Source organism: Rhinopithecus roxellana, chromosome 21 (genome assembly GCF_007565055.1).
Source record: "Rhinopithecus roxellana isolate Shanxi Qingling chromosome 21, ASM756505v1, whole genome shotgun sequence".
Lineage (NCBI taxonomy): Eukaryota > Metazoa > Chordata > Mammalia > Primates > Cercopithecidae > Rhinopithecus > Rhinopithecus roxellana.
The window spans coordinates 61,916,839-61,928,312 of NC_044569.1; the positions used below are offsets into that span (position 1 = coordinate 61,916,839).

General features: G+C 41.2%; 1 pseudogene; it reads left to right on the forward strand.

Annotated features, from left to right (window-relative positions):
* The first annotated feature begins 439 nt into the window (after positions 1-439).
* Positions 440-1,005, forward strand: LOC104671260 (annotated as a pseudogene).
* The last annotated feature ends 10,469 nt before the right edge of the window (positions 1,006-11,474 follow it).

Here is an 11,474-nt window from a genome sequence, read left to right on the forward strand (position 1 = left end):
TCGAAATTCCCCTGTCTTGATAAAACAGCTCTGTCTAGGCAGTGGGCAGGGTGAACCTGCTGGGCAGTTACAGCATGAGGCAGCCTTGTAGTGATGGCACAGTTGTGTATCTCAATTGTGTTGGTGGTTACAGGAAGCTACACTCGTAATAAGATTGTATAGAAGTACACACGTGTACTTCTTATAAAACCAATGAAATCTGAATCAGCTCTATGGAGCATTTCAATGTCAATTTCCTGATTTTGATTTTGTACTGTAATTATTCAAGATGTTAACCACCACTGAAGGAGGCAAGGTATAGGGTACACTGGGCCTCCCTGAATACTTTCTTTGAACCTTCTGGTGACTCTATCATTATTTCAAAATGAAAAGTTAAAAAAAAATTGTAGTTGGCCCTCAAGCTTGGCATTTGGTCAGTGGGGACCCACACGGCTTCAACATGTGTTTCAAGAAGTGTTATTTCTGCTCGGGGCCCATCTACCCTGGCCACAGCATGATGTTCATCCGCAACAACTGCAAAGTGTTCAGATTTTGTAAATCTAAATGTCATAAACACTTCAAAAAGAAGTGCAATCCTCACAAAGTTAGGTGGACCAAAGCATTCCAGAAAGCAGCTGGTAAAGAGCTTACAGTGGATAATTCATTTGAATTTGACAAACATAGAAATGAACCTATCAAATACCAGCGAGAGCTATGGAATTAAACTATTGGTGCAATGAAGAGAGTTGAAGAGATCAAACAGAAATGCCAAGCTAAATTTATAATGAACAAATTGAAGAAAAGAAGTTCAGGATACAGAAGTTCAGGATATCAAAGAAATCAAGCAAAACATCCATCTTTATCCAAGCCCCTCTTGCAGGCAAAGGGAAGGAGTTGGAAGAGAAAATGATACAGCAGTTACAACAAGATGTGGACATGAAGATGCTTCTTAAACATCTCTGTAACCATTTCTTTTATGTACATTTGAAAATGCCCTTTGGAGACTTGGAACTGTTAAATTATTAGTTTATTTTTTATGTAAGTTCTCTTAAATGAAAAGTGATTAAAATATATCTCTCCTACATTGCCATCTACCAAACATCAGATATTACGAATGTTAGATTGCATCTCAGTGTTAAATCTTCACTGATAGATGCACTTATGTAAATCATGAAAATTCTACTTAAGTGAATTGTGGATGTAAAATGGTTATGTCATTTGGATAATGGCACTGGGCAGCATTTGTATAATAACTAATGGCAAAAATTCATGGCTGGTGACATATAAAATAAAATATTCTTTGCAGTAAAATGTTCCCTTTATTAATGTTATAGTAGTGGGGATACAGCAAGGAACTAACAATTTGTATGACAGTGACAAATATTTTGATTTTAGTATTTCCTGTTTTGGTTTATTTGCGTCTTAGAAGAGCATGATGACATTGTTTGATGAAGCCTAATTATGCTGGACTGTTTCGACCTGCTATCAGACTGTTAACCTTTCCGATAGCTAGTTGTGGATGTTTGGCATGAGAACTGAATAATCTTTGCCTGGAGTGACACTACACTCTAGAAATTCCACTTTGGAGAATACTCAGTTCTAACTTGTGATTCCTGGTAGAAAAAACTTTATTTTCCTAACCTAGCAATGATCTAGAAGCAGAGGAATCCCAGTGCCTTTTAAAAGTTATGTGGTTTTCTTTTAAAAAGCTCCTGTTTTTGGAAAGTAGAATTTATGGGTACAACATCTGCTCATTATTTGCACATAAAATAAAACCATTTAAAAAGAAAAAAGTTGTAGTTGGACATAAAATAATTTTTAAATTTAAAATTACCTCAGGATATACACATGTATAGAACTAATATTTTATACATAACCTTAATTTGCTTTGGTCAGTGTATCTACTTGTAAATGTGTCTCACCTTTCGGTTCCCTGTGTTCTGTTGCTAAATATGGTGCTATAGCACTTTTGGTATGATAACCATGGACTGTTCTCTGATTGTCTCCATTTTTTGCTAATGATGTGTAACTATGACATGTGGATAGTACCTGGATGGCCTGGTTTAATCACTGTGGCTACTTTTGTAAGCATCTCATGGCAAATCTTGTCGGAGCACAGATAGATTCTGTGAATCTGCATGGTCAGAGTAAGCTTGCTCTCCTTGGGTGGCTGGATGGTTACGAGTATTTTTCACAACTGTCACTTCCTGAACTTGACCTTTGGTGTACTTTCCAGATTTGCTAATGCATCTGCTGTGCTTGAGGCATGGCTTTAAAATAATATAACTTTTCCAGCCAGGTGCGGTGGCTCATGCCTCTAATCCCAGCACTTTGGGAGGCTGAGGCAGGCGGATCACTTGAGGTCAGGACTTCAACACCAGCTTGGTCAACATGGTGAAACCCTGTCTGTATAAAAAATACAAAAATTAGCCTGACATGGTGGCGCGTGCCTGTAATCCCAGCTACTCGGGAGACTCAGGCACAAGAATTACTTGAACCCGGGAGATCATGCCGCTTCACTCCAGCCTGGGCAACAGAGCAAGACTCTGTCTCAAAATAATAATAACAATAAATAAAATAAAATAAAATAAAATAAATAAATTAGGCTAGGTGCAGTGACTCACGCCTATAATCTCAGCACTTTGGGGGGCTGAGGCAGGTAGTTCATTTGAGCTCAGGAGTTGGAGACCAGCCTATCCAACATGGCTGAAACCCCATCTCTACTAAAAATACAAAAATTAGCTGGGCATGGTGCTGAATGCCTGTAATCCCAGCTACTTGGGAGGCTGAGGCATGAGAATCACTAGAACCCAGGAGGCGAAGGTTGCAGTGAGCCAGGATCATACCACTACACTTCAGCCCGGGTGACAGAGTGAGGGTCCATCTCAAAAAAAAATAGATACCATTTTGATCTCCTATTATGTACTAGTTGTTACATGTATTATCTTATTTAGAGCTTATACTAATCTAGTGAAATGTATGTTTCTTTCCTTGTAGAACATAAACAAGAGAAATTCTTTATCTGAATAAATGTTGTTCCTGAGCACCGTTATTCCAGCAGTGCTGTTGTGGTTCACAGCCCAGTTAAATGTGTCTTTTAAGCTTGTTTTCTGACTCTGTAGCACTCTTTTGACTGCACTCAGTTGTGGAAAATTTTCATCTTTTAAAGGTTAGGCACCTGTAGTCCCAGCTATTTGGGAGGCTCTGCTGGGAGAATCCCTTGAGCCCAGGAGGCAGAGTGAGCTATGATCGTGCCATTGCACTCCAGCCTGGGTGACGGAGCATGACCCTGTCTCAACAGGGTCTCAACAAAACGACAACAACAACAACAACAACAAAACCAAACAAAAATAATAAAGTTTAGAGTTTGTCTACTTACCTACCTACCTGTACCTATCATCAAAAGTCATTCAGCACAAATTAAAATAAGGAAGTATTTTTCACTTACAGGTTATAGAATGCATTTCCAATGCCACCAAAGACGCAGAGAACCCTCTGTGTTGCTGGGGTGAGTGTGAATTGCTACTACTTTTTAGAAAGTATGTTGACAATATGTTATGTGCACAGCCTTTAAAAATGTTCACACCTTTTAATGAGTCATTCTACTTTTGGGCATGTATGGTATATTTTGAAAAATTTGTACCAATTGACATCCACTGCAGCCACAGTCTAATGGAGGGAAATGGAAACCCAGTCCACCACCTACACAATCTATTCCAACCCCAATTTACCATAAGGTTTTACTTCCGTTATGTTTTTTTGCATGCATTTTTTTAAACATGTTGGCTTTCTTGGGGATGTAAAGTTTTTTCGAGAACTAAGTGTATTTTCAAGAACCCAGCACATAATAGATGCTTGAATAAATTTTATTCACAAATTTTATTCACTGGCTTACCACGAACCAGGGTTATAGAGATATTAACTTATTTCAAGACATCAAAACAACCCTATAAAGTAGGCTTTTCTTTCATATTTTATAGGTGAGGAAACTTGAGGCACAGAGAGAATAAGTAATTAGCCCAAGGTCATACAGCTAGCAAGAAGTGGGGTAAAGTGGGAAGCCAGGCAACGTCTCTTGAGCTCTAGGCTCTTAACTGCCTCTCCAGTGTGAGCAGATAGTCACACAATGTGCCAGGACTGCACCGGTTGCTATACATGTTAATTAAATAAATATGAACCCAGGACAACACTGATAAATAATCATGAGAAAATTAGAGTGCATTCTCTTAGTGAAACATTATCTAGCCATTGACATCATACTTTCAAAACTTACACATTAGTCTGGTTAAATGCTTTTAACACTAAGCAAAAATCAGGAGACAGAAGTGTATGTGCAGCATGGTCATACATAACACAAAATGACTGGAAAGAAACACATCAAAAGTGTCAAGAAGCTGCAAATCAGATGGGCATTCATTAATGAACGCTTTTCACTGTTAATTTCCATTTTCCTTTAATCAGCCTATTAGCTTGCTACTGCTGCTGTAACAAAGTTCCACAAACTGCGTGACTTAAAACAGAAATTTATTCTCTCACAGGAGCCCAGAAATCCGAAATTAAAGTGTGGATAGGGTTGGTTCCTTCCAGAGGCTGTTGGAGAGAATCTGTTCTTGCCTCTTTTAGCTTCTGGTGGTGGCTATCATCCTTGGGATTGCCTGGCTTGTAGCTGTGTTCCTGAAATCTCTGCTGCTGTCTTCACATGCCCTTCTTCCCTGAGCGTCTTCATATGGCCTTCTGGTAAGGAGTCAGTCATTGGATTTGGGTCCGACTCTAACCCAGTATAACCCCATCTTAACTAATTATATCTGCAAAGATCCTTTCACCAAATAAGGTCACATTCTGAGGTTCTGGGTAGACATAAATTTTGAGGGGATACTACTTACCCCAGTACAATAAGTATTTTTTCTATTATTTTATTTATTTATTTATTTTTCTATTATTTTATACTGGAAAAATGTAAACATCAAGAAAATAGAAGCTTGAACCAGGTCTATGAAGTTAGACGGATGATTAAACAGGATCAGAATAGTTGTAACTAAGTGATGGTACAGCTAAAACACTTTTTCCAACATGGTCGCAGACATAAAGCAGCATGGCAGCTTAGTACAAGTGCTAGATCTAGAAACTTCAGCCTGGGTTAGAATCCTGCCTCCCCACCTGCCTTGTGTGCCTTTGGGTGAAGGGCTCAAACGTTCTGAACCTTGTCTTCCACTCCGGTACAGAAAGAAAGCTATGGGTATTTTAGACTTCAACTGTTTCTAGCCGGACAACTGGACCTTCCAAGAGGTCCAGCATAAATAATTTCAGTGGGAAGTAAACTTTTTCCTGTCTTTTTCTTCTCACTGGGGCTGGAGAGAGGGGAGAAAGGAGTAAAAGAGATTTTAAAGCCTTGGTTGTTCCCCTGGGAGGCCAGGGTGCAAGAACAGCTCATGAATGGATATTTGGCTGAAGTGTAACCTGGAGTGTTTTGCACAATGAAGCAAGGCTGGTTGAGCTGGTAGAGATCCAAAGAAGGGGGCTGGAGGGATGAGGGAGTCTGTGATGGGGGCGAGGAGCAAGAGGTCACAGCCACGTGGCGGAAACCTTGCAGCCTGTGGAGGAAAACCCACCTAGGGGGTGAAGGTTTGCCAAGAAATTCTCAGGACTGAAGGAGAAGTGTGCACTGTTCAGTGTTAGGCTGTTTGCCCAGGAGTGCCATCGCATTCCCCAATGTGATAACGGCCATCTCTTGGTCATTTCCTCAACCTTTGATGAGCACTTATGACACTGTGGGGAGAGACGGAGAGAAGGATATTGTGTTCTCATCTGGGGTGTCATGCTGGGGCACCCGAACCCAGAACCCATGAGTGAGCCTTGAAGGGGTCAGCTGAGCCAGAGGTGGCTGGAGCCTTGAAGGGGTCAGCTGAGCCAGAAGGTGCCTGTCCCACTGAAGGTGGGATAGAGTTCCTGCTAATTTCATTTACATTTGCACCTCAAAGCACGAAGTGGTTTAGCTGACTCTGCTCTTCATGAAGGGCCCAGCTCACATCCTTTAGTAATAATTCAAACATTCTGACTTGCACTGGGCAGCATGTTTATCATAAATGCAAGGACTGCTACTTTGGTGTAGGAAATTATTTAAATGTGTAAAGTCTCATATACTAATTTGCAAATCAAACTCTTTTGAAGGCTTTATTTCAATGTCGTTGTTAGCTTTTTTTGCCTATTCTCATTTTCCCACTAGTTTGCTTGATTGCACATTATAGAAAATTCACCATTCTCATTCATTCTGATCCCACATTTAGACTTCTCTTTCAAGGACTTGAAAGAATTTATAAATATTTGCAATACAGGATGCAAATTAATCCTTATACACACTTGGAAAGGACCCTGCAATATCTTCCCCCATCTGTTACTCACCCACTGTATATTGCCCTCTGAACAATGTCCAGCCTAGTTCCTTTCTTATTTTGTTACATACATAAAATCATTGCTTCCCATCCACAGTCTCTCCTTAGAAATGCTGCCCTTTGGCTGGGCACGGTGGCTCACACCTATCATCCCAGCACTTTGGGAGGCCGAGTAGGGCCGATCACCTGAAGTCAGGAGTTCGAGACAAGCCTGACCAACGTGGAGAAACCCCATCTCTATTAAAAGTACAAAATTACCAGGGCATGGTGGCGCATGCCTGTAATCCCAGCTACTCAGGAGGCTGAGGCAGGAGAATCTCTTGAACCCAGGAGGCAGAGGTTGCGGTGAGCCGAGATTGTGCCATTGCACTCTAGCCTGGGCAACAAGAGCGAAATTCCCTCTCAAAAAAAAGAAAAAGAAAAAAAGAAAATAAAGAAATGCTGCCCTTCCCACAGCTACTCTACCTATGCTACCCTACCTGCCACATTACTACAAACTGCACCACCAGTGAATGTAACTCAAGTTGCAGTAAATTAAATATCTCCTAGAAATTTGGAGTTGGCACAGAGGGACCGAGCTACGTATCATCTGTGAAGGACCAGACTGGAGAGAAAGGAGAGAGAGAGAAAGAGATAGAGAGAGAAACTGCCTGGAGTTGCTACTCCCAGTTCTGAAGTTCAGTTGGGTTTCTTAAGATTTATCTCTTTATAATAAATCTCCCTTTACATGAATTAGCATGAGTGGATTTTAGTTAATTATACCTTTTTTTTTTTTTTTTTTTTTTTGAGACGGAGCTTCACTCTTGTTGCCCAGACTGGAGTACAATGGCACCATCTCCCCTTACTGCAACCTCCACCTCTTGGGTTCAAGCAATTCTCCAACCTCAGCCTCCCAACTAGCTGGGATCATAGGCATGCGCCACCATGCCCAGCTAATTTTTGTATTTTTACTAGAGATAGGGTTTCACCATGTTGGTCAGGCTGGTCTCAAACTCCTGATGTCATGTGATCCGCCCGCCTCGGGCTCCCAAAGTGCTGGGATTGTAGGTGTGAACCACCACATCCGGCCAACCAAATAATTCTTGAGTCAGATTTTCAGAGTGAGTCTTCAAAACAAAGTTTATAAAATCAGTGAGTACGTATTAACCATATCAGGAGCTAATCTCATTCATTTTTATTTCCTTTTCTATTTCTTCTTTTAAAAATGTGAAATGTATCATCCATACAGAAGAGTGAGCAAAATTTACATATATGGTTTAAAGCAACCCCTGGTTGAAACCATACATATATGTTGTATGCACTCTTCTAGGCCTGATAGTAAATATTTTTAGCTTTGCAGGATACATAGTCTCTGTCAAAACCGCTCTAGCCTGCTATTATAGCATGGAAGCAGCTATACGAAATACGTAATGGATGAACATGGCTGTGTTCCAACAGAACTTTATTTATAAAAACAGATACTGGGCTGATTTGGCCCACAGGTCATAATTTGCTGAACCCTGGCTCGAGGAAGAATTTTAAAGCAAAGGTCTGTATAACCACCACTCAAACTGAGACAGACACAGACACATCCCTGTGTGTCCCTCCTAGGTGAGAATGCCTCAGTCCTCTCTAGACTGGGCCCCTATCCTGACCCTTGGGATGAACATTTTCTTGAGTCTCTTTATAACTTTGCCATGTATGTATGCAATTTCTAAACAGTATAGCTTATTTTGTCTTATTTTTTGAAAAGAGAACTGTATTTAATGCATGCATCCTTTTTTCTCCACCTCTTCCTTCTTGGCTTGCTGTTTTATGTTTGTGAAATTCATACACAAGTAGCTATAATTTGCCATTTTATTACTGTACAGTTTTTCATTGTATAAGACACCACAATGTTTGTTTGTTTGTTTCTTAAATAGATTCCACTGCTGATTAAAATTTGGGCTGTTTTCAGTTGGGGAGCAATAATGAACAATGTAGCCATGAATGTTTCAAATGTCCTCTGAAACCCAAAACCTATTAGTCACCACCTTGCTATTTGGCAGAACATAGAAGCTAGCAGATAAGGGAGCCTTGGTGACACAGTGAATAAAGATTAGCCCCCAGCCATTCAGAGCAGAGAGGAGAGGGTGGAGAGTAACTCTCAAGGGCAATCCAAGAATATGCAGCACTCAGCTTCAACGAATTTCAAAGGATTGAAAGAAGTCACAGCATCTTCTCTCACCAAATGCAATTTAATAGAAATCAACAACAAATTTATATAGAAAATTCTCAGGCTGTGCTCCATGGCTCACACCTTTAATCCCAACACTTCGGGAGGCCAAGGCGGGCAGATCACTCGAGGTCAGGAATTTGAGACCACCTGGCCAACATAGTGAAACCCCGTCTCTACTAAAAATACAAAATTAGCTGGGTGTAGTGGTGCACACCTGTAGTCCCAGCTACTCAGGAGGCTGAGGCAGGAGAATTGCTTGAACCTGGGAGGTGAAGTTTGCAGTGAGCCAAAATGGTGCCGTTTTACTCCAGCCTGGGCAACGAGTGAGACTACATCTCAAAAAAAAAAAAAAAAAAAAATTCTCAAGGCCAGGCATGGTGGCTCACATCTGTAATCCCAGCACTTTGGGAGACTGAGGCAGGTGGATCACTTGAGCCCACGAGTTCCAGACCAGCCTGGGCAACATGACGAAACCACATCTCTATTTACAATTTTTAAAAAAGGAGAAAATTCTCGTATGTTCAAAAATTAAGAAATTGTTTTAAGAACCCCACAGATTAAAGAATAAGTCCTACTGAAAATTAAAAATAATTTTGAGGCCGGGCGCGGTGGCTCAAGCCTGTAATCCCAGCACTTTGGGAGGCCGAGACGGGCGGATCACGAGGTCAGGAGATCGAGACCATCCTGGCTAACACAGTGAAACCTCGTCTCTACTAAAAATACAAAAAAACTAGCCAGGCGAGGTGGCGGGCGCCTGTAGTCCCAGCTACTCGGGAGGCTGAGGCAGGAGAATGGCGTGAACCCGGGAGGCAGAGCTTGCAGTGAGCTGAGATCCGGCCACTGTACTCCAGCCCGGGCGACAGAGCCAGACTCCGTCTCAAAAAAAAAAAAAAAAAAAAAAAAAAATTTGAATGAATGATAATGAAATACCACATATTTAAATTTGGGGGTACAGCTGAAGTAGAAAAATGCTGAAAATTTGTAGCCTCATATTTGCATGTGATACACAGTTTAAAATAGACTAAGATAGTGTATTAGTTCATTTTCATGCTGCTGATAAAGACATGCCTGAGACTGGGCAATTTACAAAAGAAAGCGGTTTATTGGACTTACAGTTCCACGTGGCTGGGGAGGCCTTACAATCATGGCAGAAGGCAAGGGGGAGCAAGTCACATCTTACGTGGATGGCAGCAGGCAAAGAGAGTGTTTGTGCAGGGAAACTCCCGTTTTTAAAACCATCAGATCTCATGAGATCCGTTCACTATCACGAGAACAGCATAAGAAAGACCTGCCCCCATAATTCAGTAACCTCTCACTGGGTTCCTCCCACAACAAGTGGGAATTATGGGAGCTACAAGATGAGATTTGGGTAGGGACACAGAGCCAAACCATATAAGATAGAAATGATGAAAGGCTGAAAATTAATGAGCTAAGTATCCATCTAAAGAACTTAAGGAGCCACAAAATAAGCCCAAAGAATAGAAAATAAGTAAATACATAGTAGTAACAAGAAAGAAAATATAAAGTAAGTAGTAGAAAGGTAAGAATAGAAAACAATGAAATAGAAAACAAATATACTGCTGGGTGCAGTGGATCATGCCTGTAATCCCAACACTTTGGGAGGCTGAAGCAGGGGGACTGCTTAAGCCCAGGAGTTCAAGACCAGCCTGGACAACATAGCGAGACCTCACCTCTATAAAAAAATAAAAACAAAATTAGCCTGGTGTGGTGGAATGTGCCTGTAGTCTCAGCTATTTGGGAGGCTGAGGTGAGAGGATTGCTTGAGCCCAGGAGGTTGAGGCTGCAGTGAGCCATGATTGTGCCACTGCACTCCAGCCTAAGTGACAGAGGGAGATCCTCTCTCAAAAAGAAAAAGAAAAGAAAAGAATCATAAGTTGATTCTTTCATGAGAATAATAAGATGGCAAAACTCTGGAAAGAGAGTGAGAACACAAATAATGTTATGAATGAAGAAGGAATATTATAAGCCAGGCACAGTGGCTCATGCCTGCAATCCCAGTACTTTGGGAGGCCAAAGTGGGGAGATTGCTTGAGGCCAGGAGTTTGAGACCAGCCTGAGCAACATAGCAAGACTCTGTCTCTACAAAAAAAATACAAAAATTCGTTGGGTGTTGTGGCATGCACCTGTGGTCCCAGCTACTTGGGAGGCTGAGGTGGGAGGATTGCAGGAAGTTGAGGCTGCAGTGAGCTGTGATCACACCACTGCATTCCAGCCCGGGTGACTGAGCAAGATCCTATCTCGGAAAAAAAAGAAAGAAAAGAAAAAAGAAAAAGGAACATTACTTAAGTGCCACAGACATTAAAAAGATATGAGTAAGTTGTAAACAACTTTTTGCCAGTTCATTTGAAAAATTAAGTTAAATGGACAAATTCATATAGGCATATATTATATAGGAATCTCTATTCTAATAAGTGAGTACAAAGTGAGTAATTGTAATGCTGGAATCTAGGGAGGATGGAATCTCAGGGAGGGGAGCTGCATTTCCACTGATATTTGATGATCTAGGAGAGGGTGCCTGAGAGGCTGAGAAATGCTTTTGGATAACCTTGCAGGGATTACAGGAAGGGGTGCACTGGCATCCTGGAGTCCAGGGCTGCCAAGAAGGTGAGGCCCTGATGAGTACCTTTTGCTTTGTGTTAGAACCCTGAAGGCCTACACACTATGAATAGGGGTGAACTAGAAGTTAACACACTATTGTTGGGACTGCAGCTCAACCTCAAATCCTCTCAGTCTCTCAAATTGGATTGCTAGTGTTCCGGGCTCCTGGCAGGGACAAATTTCTCTAGAGAAAGATAGCATCAAACTAGGCATCAAATTATTTCTAGAAACAATTTTGCAAATATAAAGTCCAGCAGAGAATAAAAAACAACCAGGCAGCCAGGCACAGT